This window comes from Desmodus rotundus, chromosome 11, assembly GCF_022682495.2.
Source record: "Desmodus rotundus isolate HL8 chromosome 11, HLdesRot8A.1, whole genome shotgun sequence".
Lineage (NCBI taxonomy): Eukaryota > Metazoa > Chordata > Mammalia > Chiroptera > Phyllostomidae > Desmodus > Desmodus rotundus.
This window is the reverse complement of record NC_071397.1, coordinates 82,866,296-82,878,071: the sequence shown is the minus strand read 5'-3', so window position 1 is coordinate 82,878,071 and position 11,776 is coordinate 82,866,296.

Here is an 11,776-nt window from a genome sequence, read left to right as displayed (position 1 = left end):
AAGGTCTGTTTGTGCAGACTCACCTTCACGTTGACTCCCCAACTCCGGTCATAAAAATGTTCTCCTCCTCCTGGTATACCAAGGTTACCTTTTGTGTGAGAAATTTATGCCTTTCTTTAATAGGCAAAAAGGGGTGGGGGGAGTTCAGAGAGTTCTTCTGCATTTGCTGCTTCTCAGTTGCCTTTGGCCCCAAATCATCAGTATGCCAAAGCGGGGTACCTTGGGGTGGCGTATTCTGGTCTCAGCAGTACATTGAAGGGCACCACACCAGGCAGAGTGTGTGGTTTACAGCAACGCCGAGTCAGTTCTAGAAATAAAATAACGTGTTCTCTGCACATGTCTGACTTATAACTGTTTAATTTTTACCTATTAAGTTAAAACAAAAAGCATTCTGTATGACATAGTGCCTCTTACCACCTGTACCTTATTCTTCAGTGTCACTAAACTGCTTCCTGACTATGTCCTGTGCATCTGCTGACACCAGCAGAAGGGAGCTCTTCGAAGGCTGAAAACAAATCTCATTCACCCTTGCATTCCCAGAAGGTAGTACAATGCCTGCCAGGTAGTAGGTGCTCAATAAATGTTCAACAAATCTAGAAATTAAAGTCATCCCAACACTCCTGGCCAAACCACAGGTGGGAAAAGGCAAGAGATTAGGATGGGATTGAAAAGGCCTCAGTGCCTTTCTCCGGAAACTTGCTTAAGAGCCCCTGGTTTTTCCAGCACGAACTCTGCTTTGAGTTACACTGCAAAGTCCTCACTGCTGATTATTCCATTGTTCGGTGTCAGCACCTGTCACCCATGAATCCAGCTGAGTGAGGATGGAGAGCAGGGATCCAGAGGAAGGAAATAAGGGGAGAAGGGGGTCTATGAGTCCCCGGAGGGAAGGCAGTTCTGGAGCAGTCCGAGTGATGCTTCTAACAGAGGTTTAAGTCAGTAGAAGGACAGCGAGGAGGAAGAAAGGACAGCAGAGTAGAAGGACTGCTGGTGAGAGTGGGAGGCAGGGGTGGCTTCATGGATGTGTGACCAAGGCATCTGCACAGGGACCCCCCAGACTTCAAAGGGCCTGTGCTTTGTCTACTGCTCTGCTATCACCACCTTGAAAGTCTTAACAATTTTTGAACAAAGGACCTTGCATTTTTATTTGGCACTTGGCCCTCCTCAGGATTATGTACTTGGTCCTGGCTGGGAGATACCAAAAGGAAGAAGGAACTGGCACAGAGAGAGAAGGTAAGAGGCACAAGAGGAGTTGTTTTCCCCTCAGTGGTTTTGCATAAGGCCCCGAGGTCAAGCTGGAAGCCAGCTGGACTGCCAGGAAGAGGGAGGCAGCAGAGGGACCTGAGTGGTCTCCAAATAGTGTTTCATGTGTCTCCTACTTAGAGGTGGCCTCTGAGACATCAGGATGCAGAACCTTGGGGGATCTTTCATCTGCCTCCTTTCCCACTGAGTTTGCAGCCTCCCTTTTCTGCTGTGGCACTTCAGTAATGCCATCTGGGTTGTGTCACTGATGTCTCAGGCTTCCTTCCTTTGAGGATGATTACCAAGAGTTGGATGTCCTTTGCTAATGTCATGCCACTGCCCTTAGTAATACTCCAGGAGGTAGCCAAGCACAAGGATCACCCCAGCTGTGCTGCAGGCAACAAAACAAGGAGAGATGCTGGGGAAATGGTACAATAAATTAATCATCGAGTTAGACGTCTTCATTTTTAATTTCTTTGGTAACAATCGGTGGTTAGATCCTGCTGGGAAACAGTTGCAATCATTAATATGCTGTCTGAGAACATGTAAAGCACCTTTCTGGTTGGTGCACTACAGTTAGGAGTGTCCCTCAACCCCTTTTGCATGATTTGAAACAAAAGATGGTAATCTGCTCTATCGAATGCACTTTCTCAGTGAATTCATCATTACACTGTCATCTTCCTTTCCAGATGCGAGTTCTTCACATACAACTAGGCAAACATTTATGTCTTTTCATATGTATTTTTTTTTTCAGTACAAACAGGAATGAGAACTGATTGAACATTTTGTTCTTTGTCTGTAACTGGAGATTGAAAAATGACAAGCATTGCACGAAGGAAAGTCCCCTCTGTCATTTTTATGAACATCTTTATAATCATTTAATATATTTGGCTCTGCACTAGACTTAGAGCAAATCCAAAGATAATTCTTATCCTCAGGGCAGTAATACTATACCTAGAACATGTGGGAGAACACACACAAATACCTCCTCACTGCCGAAGGGGGGCTGTCCATTGCAGACATGGCATACCCATGAGGGGCGTTAACACAAATCTATTATGCTGCAAACATAATAATTAAAGATCAGACAGGCTTTTCATTTGAATTTGAAGGAGCAGGATGGAGACTTTGGTTTTGCTAATCCTCAAATTAAATAGCAGGACTTTCCCAGAGTAATGTAAGTAAAACAACACAGTGCTGGGGGAGGCCAAAGGGAGCTCCTAGTCGTTCGTTGTATACGTGCTGTTATGTGCTATGTTCTTTGCAAACATCTCTCATTTAGTCTACACTAGGCACTTCACGTCACTAGCACTGGATAAATATTTGTTTAACGATAAAGGATATGAATTTTTTTTATTGTTGTTCTATTACAGTTGCCCCAATTATCCCCTGTTGCTCTTCCCTGCCCTGCCCATCCCTGTCCCCCTTCCCCCGCTCCCACAGTCAATCCCCACCCTGTTGTGTTCCCAAACAAAAATTTTGTTTGAGCTCTTTTAGTCCTATGGAATCATAAAGTAAATGTCACCAGAATGAAGGACATCTTTGATCACCCTTCTCCAATGACCATCTCCCCTACTCCTCACACCTAGGGTGTCTTTCCTTATAATTCAGGGGTGTCAAACACATTTTCACCAGGGCCACATCAGCTTCGCAGCTGCCTTCAAAGGGCTGAATGTAATTTTAGGACTGTGTAAATGTAACTACTCCTTAACAGTTAAGTGAGAGCTCGGTACTGCCTCCAGGAAGAAAGAAGGTGCCGGGCCAGATAAAACAAGGTGGAGGGCCGGATTCGGCCCGTGGACCTTGTGTTTGCCACCTGTGCCTTAGATGGACAGGGAGAAGGAGGCAGCTGCAGGGGCTGATCTCCTAGCTGGTTCTTCGTTGTTCCATGAGTAGACAACTGGAAACATCATGCCTAGGGGCTATTTTATTTGTCCTCTCCCACCCCAGCAGATGGTCTTTTAGCCTTAGCCCAAAAGTAAAACAAAGTTTACCATGTCCTGGTATTCAACAGTTATCCCATGTGTTGAATTAGATTTCTGTCTCTTTTTAACTCCTACACGCTAGCTTTGAACTTCGGGAGAGCAGTCTATCTTTATATGTGCGGCCCACCGCACCAGCCTAACTAGGAACAATGTTTGGGGAACAATGGGAAGCTGGGAAGGGTCCAGGTTATGTACAAACTGGGAAGGCATCCCTCATGAATTTTAGTTTGATAATATCTCAGTTACGAATCACAAATTAGATCAGAATTTTTAAAAGATGCAGTGCCTGACTATTTAGTCAGGGGCACTGACCTCTTTTCCCTTAGATTGCCAAACTAAAAAATGATAACAGCCAACACAACAATTGCCATTTGGTGTAAAGAATCAAAATTATACTTATATTTTGTCAGATCAGCCAAACTATATTTTTTGGTGTGCCACAGTAGTTTAATAATCGGTTTATGTGTGCTATGAGATTTTTTTAAAAGTTGGAAATTGCTGAATTAGAAAAATCCAGTAGGCAATGAGGAGTTGAAATGTGATAAAATCTAAGAAATAGATGAAATCATTTGTGACAAGTGTAGAGTGAAAGAAAAAAATGAGATACTTATAGTCCAAAGCAGTCATTTAATTAGGGTATAAATAGGTTAATGGGATTATAACTTAATAATATTCATTATAGTAAGATAAAGGATACGATCCTGCTAGTAAACCTATCAAAAAAACTGAAATGTAAAATTTGCATGAATGAGTGATGTAGAAGTAAAATAAGAATGTGAGAAGAAGACAGCACATGTAACCAACAGTTGGCCTGAACCTGAGACCCAGCTGCATGGTGGACCTTAGAAGGTTATGAGGTGGTGAGAATTCTATCCTTATATTCTGAGATAGTAAGAATTTGCCTGAAGAGAGAGAGACAGCATTAATAAGTTGAGATTTCTTTGACTCTTACAGCTTTCTCCTTCTCTGAGACATTATGCTACTACCCTGATCAGGAGACAAAACTCTTTGGAAAGGAATCATTTGATAGGATTTAGGAAGCTTCGACTAATTAGCAATAAGCCTAGCCCAGTGCCTGGACTACTATGAACAACTAGAAGACTGGATGTGTGGACAGATGGATGGACAGAGTAGTATCACAAACAAGAGGCTTTGAAGATTGCCAGAGAATGAAAGAATGGCTCTATTTATCATTGCCTATCACTCAGATGGACCTCTGGGCTGACCTGCAAGATCTTAGTAGGAGTCTAAGGAGACAGGGGCTCCACAGAAAATCCAAAGGACAATCCTCTGGGATAATGCAAGCCTGTGGAGCACGGCTTTGCGTCTCCTCGTATACGTGAGGTTGGCCCTCAAGTTGGAGACAAGTATTTTCCTCACTTCGTCAAAGTTCAGCCCCTGGCAGCACTGGCTTAAAGGGTTCTTCACAGGAACACTTCCGGTTCTGAGAGTCTTTGGCTCAGTTGTCACCCTTGGTTCTACGGAGCATTCATTGATGAGGGGTCAGTCAGGTGGATGTTAGTGGCAGTTGGTGGTAGTTTCCCTGGAAGGTGACTTCGTACAGAATTGCAAATGTACACATAACTTCTAAAATATGCAAGGAATATGTAACTTCAATTTCTATAACTGATTTGAACTACTGCAGAAGTCCCAACCCTTGCTAGCAGCTATCAGGGGAAATTGTAAAAGACAGAAGTGGGCAAAAAAAGATGACTCTCCTATCTAAAACACTCTTCTGGGCTATCTCTGCCTTCCGCTGACTTTGGCTGTTTTACAATGCTATGAGTTCTAGGATACTTTGAGTCGTGCAAATGTGTCTTGCAAATTCTGTATGGTGGAGATGCAGTTAATTATTGCCCTGTGCATATTGACCAATTTGGGGGATTAATTTCAGTCTTCCAATGGCCTGTAATGTGTGTGTGTGTGTGTGTGTTGGAATTCTCCTTTAAGTTGGCTGTAAAATGTTAACACTTCCCTCATAACTTGAGTTAATAAAATCTTTAACACTGAGAATCACAGTTTTATCTTTTTTTAAAAAAAATTATCTTTTAACATAAGGGGACACTGACTCAAAGCTTGAGAGTTTCTGACCTCGCTATCTCTTCTGGTTTAGTCATTTTTCATTTCACCTTCCACTGACTGCTCATTTTCAGGTTGGCATCTTGATGTGAGAGGGACAAGGCTCCTGTGACTTATGGGGGTGGAGGAGAGACAAGATCTGAGGGTCACATGGTGCCTGTGTGGTCGTTGGCCCTCATCCTGACACCTCTCAGAGGAAGGAGACTGCGGACCCAGGCAGAGATGAGGTCTTCATCTTCACCACAGGTCTTGGTGGCCCTCAACATGGCACATGGACATCTCTAATTACAGTGTGTGTCATTCATGGGAAACCTGGAGAGCTGCCTCAGGCGCCGCTGTCTAGCCATTTCCCTCTAGCAACGCTGCACTGTGGCTCCTCTCTGCTGGTAAAGCTGCATCCCAGAAAGCTGTTAAGCCCAGAATGATCTCAATCTTTCCTACCCCCAAATACTATTTCTGCTGTTAGAGTCATACCTTACAAGTCTGTACTGTCTGCCACTCCCTGTCTCTCCTCTCCTCCTGGCATCTACCAAGACCAAATGGGCAGGCGCTTCACTTCCCTTTGCTGTCTGGTGGACAGCACCCCAACACTATGCCCTTCTGAACTGCCGCTCAGTCTCCCCTGTCCCCTCGGACTACAATGGCAGACTGGCCATTACATACCAGACGTATGGGAAAAGGGAATGAAAAACTCATTGACGTACTAGTTTCAAAATATAACCCCGATTTTACAGGTGGTTTGGGGGGGTTTTGAAAGTAGAGAAGTTGTTACAGAAAGACAAAGCCAAGCGAAGAGAGAAATTGTGGAAACCAGAAAATAGCTGGGAAGACTGCTTAAACAAGGACAGCTAAGCCACCTTCTAAAACGCCTCTTGGAGTTTGAACTATGCTGTATCTTTGTGAATACTCTTGCATGAAAGGCAATCATTCTGAAGCACCATTAAAAATGCCTGTTACTTTATTTGGGGACATTATGCTTCTAAAAACCCATACTTAGCCCCTAGGGATAATTGAATTAAAAAAAAAAACTTGATACCAAACCACATGCTTAAAAATAAGGTTAGGATAATTGCCAAGAATAAGTATTACCTCACTGTTCCATAGAACTCAGCTTCTATCTTCTCCTCATTAAAAAAAAAAAAAAGACAGCAATTTAGTATTTCAGTTTTCTTGAACTTTTCCTATTGCCCCTAAAGCCGGAAAATGAGAATGATTCTGACATAATATGGACTCACACAGAGCAAATAATATTCTTAAAAAGTAGGAATTCCCATCAAGTTTCAACTACTCAGATGAAGTATGAATTCAAATGCATTGTTTCCAGAAGGCTTTATTTCAGGAAGGCATGTTCTTCCTTTTGTCTCAAAGGAGACAGACCTTGTGCCTGTAGGTTGGAGGTTTTTGGCTTTGATGGTAACTATGACAATACTTCCTTAGACAATTCCATCAACACCTGCAGGTTAAGCAGCTCCTTATATGGAAAGTGGTGGTGAACATGGAATTGCACAATTAAAACAGTACACGATTCTTCAGTGCTGCATAATCCGTATGAACCCAGATATAATTCCCATGAATAATTCCTTATAAAATAATAGACTTTTGTATGCACACACACACGCTTAGTCATCCTGGAAATAAATGCGTGGCTCTTCCTTCATTTAGAATATATGTGTTGGACTCCTTCTCAGAGGAAGTCAGTGGCTAATGGTTCTTACCATTAATGGTAAAGGGAGAGACACAGGAGTACTAGTTCCTCAGTAGCTTATGCTATACCTACCAGTTCAGTCTTTGTCCTGTAACATAAATGCAAATTTATATCTTCACTGACTATATCCACATATGTCCACAAATATAGGTACATATTATATCTAGATATGTTCACGCATACTTCTCTCCATACAAAAACATTGACTCTGAAATATTTTTTGTTTTAAGCATGGAATATCTGTCGTCATCCTCTAACGTTTATGAGGATCTATTCTGAGCCAAAGACTGGGAATATGAAGATGGAAAGGAGGGGAGTTTCCGTGGTCCAGGGGAACCCTCTAGTTGGACAATGGCATACGCTCTTGGAATTTGGGTCATTGCACTCTACAGTTTCTTGACCTCGGCTCCCTGCTCTCTGGCACCATATATAAAACAATCACAGCCCAGCCTTGTCCCAGATCTTCTCCGCCTTCTGGGAGCTGTGGTGCGATGCCAGTGTTTAGCCGTCATCGTAAATTGCTTTCCTTTTGAGACACATTCTAACTTTTGTTGATGTGCACTCAGTCTTTATAGCACATGGCTTTGTATGGCAGAGATGGCTGCCTCTAGTTGTCTGTTCCTCATCCAGGGAGTTGTCTAGAACTTGACCAATGTAAGAAATACTGAATTTGTACTCACGTGAGAACTCTAAAAATAACAGTCCTTATTTTCAAAAACATTAAGCTTGCTTCAAGTTCATGTTCACCACACCATGGCTCCAGGCTGATCACAGGGATAATAGGGATTGTGACAGTCACAATTATTTTGGCTGTTGGTGAGTTGTGCCCTAAGCAATACTGTGGTTAGAGGCTCCTCCTCAGACAACCTCATGTTGAATCCACAACAGAGGTAGGAGTGAACAGGCCAGGGGAGCCCTGAATCTGGACAGTCCTACTGTCCTTTGTGTCCCACACCAAGTCAGGTGCAGGGGCTGCCTGACTCTTGACAACAGTTCAGAACTAGAGTTGTTCTGGATGACTTGTCAGCTGTAGGGAAGAGAAATAAACCCATTTTCTCTACCCTCCTAGGTTCTCTGGTCGTGGCCTTACAAATTAGACTGACAAGAGACATTAACGAGAAAGAACCAAAGTTCATTAATGTATGCACGGCGCATAACACATGGGTGATGAGTAACTCAAAGGGTTGGCTAGAGCTGGGGCTTCTAAAGCATCTTTATAAAGAATAATAACTTTATAGAGGAGTGACCAAACAAAGGAAAGGGGTTTAAGTTTTTAGGGTGGGAAAATGAATGTGTGGGGGATGCTAATAGAAGATAAGGATTCTTTTAGTAAGATTTGTTATATAGTTTTCTCTAATGTCATTTCTGGGATGATAGGAGTATAGAGTTGTCTCCTGTAATTAAGAATCATCCTGTCTTTTCTGATAGAGAGGAAGAGGCCAAAAAGTTTTTCTTGTGTCTGCTTCTTCTCAATTGTGTTCAGCTCAAAATAATTCTTATGTCCAATTGTCATATTTTGGGGGTAGCATATTCTGATCTCCTACACAATTCAGGAGAAGTTGAGCACAGTAGCAATAGCTGTTTTTCCCTGGTTCCCACGTGAGAAGCATGAATTCCAGTTTGAAAAGCAATTAAAGGTGTTGCCTTGAAGAGTTTCACTCTTATGATGCGGATCCATGTTGGTTTTGTAGACAGCGTGATATCAGCCAGCATTTCTTGAGTGTTTACCACATGCCAGGGCTAGTGCTAAGGATTTTACACACATGAGATCATTCGATCCTTATAACAACCTCTGAAGGAGGTACTGTTCTAATTCTCTTAATAGGTGAACCCTTGAGGTAGGTGTTAGTAAATTTTCTTGCTCCAGAGTTAGCGGTGCCAGGGCAGGAACCTTCATTAAATGAAACCCACTGGATGCTCACAGCAGTACAGTGCTGTGGGCACTGCTCCAGCCCCACTCACTCCATACTAGAAAACGTAGGTCAAGAGAGGAACTGCAACCAGCCCCATGGAGGGTTTATTGTAGAGCCCAGGTCTGAACTCAGGTATGTCAGACTCCAACCTGCTTCCGTGTTATCAGCACAATGCTGTCCTTTTGTGAGATGCCTCTATCCCTCATTCTGAGATGCTCTTCAGGGACTCAGAGATGTCGGCCTTCCTAAGCATAAAACTACCCCTTTCCTACTCTAAGTTTAGGAAATTGATTGTGTGTTTGATCAGATGTTTTCCTTTGCCACCCTTCCCTCCTCTGCTCTCTGTACACAATTCTGGACTTGCTTGTTTCCTGCCTTCCATCCTTTCACTTAGCTCATGACTTAACCATGTGTCCCACATATCTAGGCAAGGGCCTGGCACAGAGCAGGCACTGAGTACGCGGTTGGTGACTCAGGAAGGTCTGACAGTGGCTCATGCATTGCCTTCCCAGATAGCTTTGTATCCACAGCGGTCATAAGTGCAATGAACTAGAGGAGAGATTGAAGGTGAGACTTCCAGACAAAATCGTAGCCCCTGGGGCATCTACAATCCTCCCCTCAGAGAGTAATTCTATAGACAAACAACCAGGAAGCCTCTCTGTGGGGGTCTAGGGCTTGTGTACCTGTGTAAACAGAAGGAGACTAATAGGTGTTTGGTGTCCCCAAGACAACTCTGCCGCTGCAGCTCACTGGGCAGAGCTGTTGACAGCATTCTCCTGCGCTCTTTTCCACTATACTCAAGTTCCAGTCCTTTTGAAGAAAGAACCAAAGAAGAGAGCAAAGCCTACCCTATTCACCACTTAAAGCTGTGTGATTTTAGAAGTCATTTTGTCATCTCTAAAATAGGAATTATAATAATATATGGCCTGACTACCTCCTAAGGTTATGTAGATCAAAAAAAAAAAAACATTGTAAAACTGAAAGTCCTTTGTAAACCAAAGCACTCTGCTTAGCTAAGTCATTATCTTCATCACACACTCAGTCTTCCCAGGGTGATTTATGTTTATAGATCTCTTTGATATGTCTCAAGAAATTCTTGGAAGTCCTGAGACTCAGGTGCAATTTGCTTGTTTCTGGGTTTTAAGACATGCTGGGAGATTCTCCTTATAAAATTTCTCATAAAATTTTCAATCTTTCTGGGGCTTCCATTTTGGGGCCTCTGTAAAATGACTGTGCGATGTGCTTTTAGGCCAGTAAATAGAAACCACATCCCTCTTATCTCTGTTCTGAGAAGGAGGTCAAATTACAGGTCCTGTGAGAAGGGAACTTCTTGGTTCCTTTTCTTGCTGAGGCTAGGGCTTAACTGCTAACCCACCCCCAGAGGTACATGATGGGACTAACCTAGGGCTTGCCCCAGTAGCTTCAGTGCAGAGGCAGGTAGCTCTGTTGCAGGTAGTGATTTGTGAGAAGAAGCAGTTCCTCTACAATAGTGATGGGAGAAGGGGAATGAAACAGGGGCCAGGGTCTATCCGAGAGGGCTGGAGAAGGGGCTGGCAGCAGGAGAGAGGGCGAGGGAGCCCGGATGGAGTGAGGAGGGAGTCTTGGTAATGGCAAGGGCCTACCTAGGCTGGGCCCCGAGAGCAGTGGGCTCAGCTGCTTACGTCCTGCTCTTATCACTCCTAATTACGGTTGTCAATGTAAGAAACACCCAAACAAGTAAAGAATTTTTATAAGTTTATTTGAGTCAAAATGATGACATAGGCCAGGGAGCAAGATCTCAAACACTTGGAGAATAACAGTTTTGCAGTTTCTTTTATGTATTTGAGATTAAGGAGGGAAGATTCCCTGAAGGTGGGAGACAGCAAGGCCGCGATAAGATCACTGAATAGTTAAGATTATGTGCTTTCTGGTAGGCTCTAGAAGGAGGAGTCTCAAAGGGGGACATTTCAAAGGTGTGCTGACCGAGATGCACAGAAATAATGGACAGGGCTTGCTTAAGACAGAGATAAGTCTTTTACTGAAGAAGTTACATGCCTGGGGTGTGACTACCCACCATGACCTGGCCAGTTAGGAATTTATGATCAGATCACCCTGTGAGATTACTTTCCATAGACCACCTTTTTTGTTCACACCATTAATAATGACTTTCACTACTTTTTCTGTCTTCAGATGTAAAACATAGTTCTTCCCATTATTATTATTATTTTGCAGTAGCTAGTGAGGACTAGAAGCAAGCAAAGGCATTCTCGACTTCAGTTGAAGGCTGTTTCTTGTCTGAACTGTCCGCAAGGCCCAGAGTCAACTCATGTCTTACCAGCTGGGTTCTCTATGCGGAGCCGTTGTGGGGAGGGTGCTAACCTGGCCAGAAAATGCAAGCCTCGCCAGCTCTGTGTTTGAAACATGCTCTGCTGTCTGCCCCAGTCCCGGGAACCTGAGATTACACTGTGCTTGGTTCATTCGCTCTCCTTGGCCCAATAGAGGGACCTAGGCTAGAATGAAGTCTCTGACCCTGAAGGCAATCTGAAGATCTGAAAGGGAAAAAAAAAAAAAAAATCACAACTCCTTTGGGCTTATGAGGGGATCTAGCATGTTCTAACCCCCAAATTGTTTTGTTTTGTTCTCCAGACTGAGTTTCAGAGACAGGACTGCCACATAAGGAGGAGGGGGTTGTTCACTGTCCACTTCTAGAGGGTACCAGTGCAGTTGTTGTTACAATTTTTTTTTTTTTTTTTTTTTTACCAAGGGAGGATGCTCAGCATCCTGAGCATTGCGTGCCTCTCCCTGCTATACATGGCAGCACTGTATGAACTAGCAGCTGAGTTGCTCTGGGAAGCAAATTGACCTATTCAAGGGAA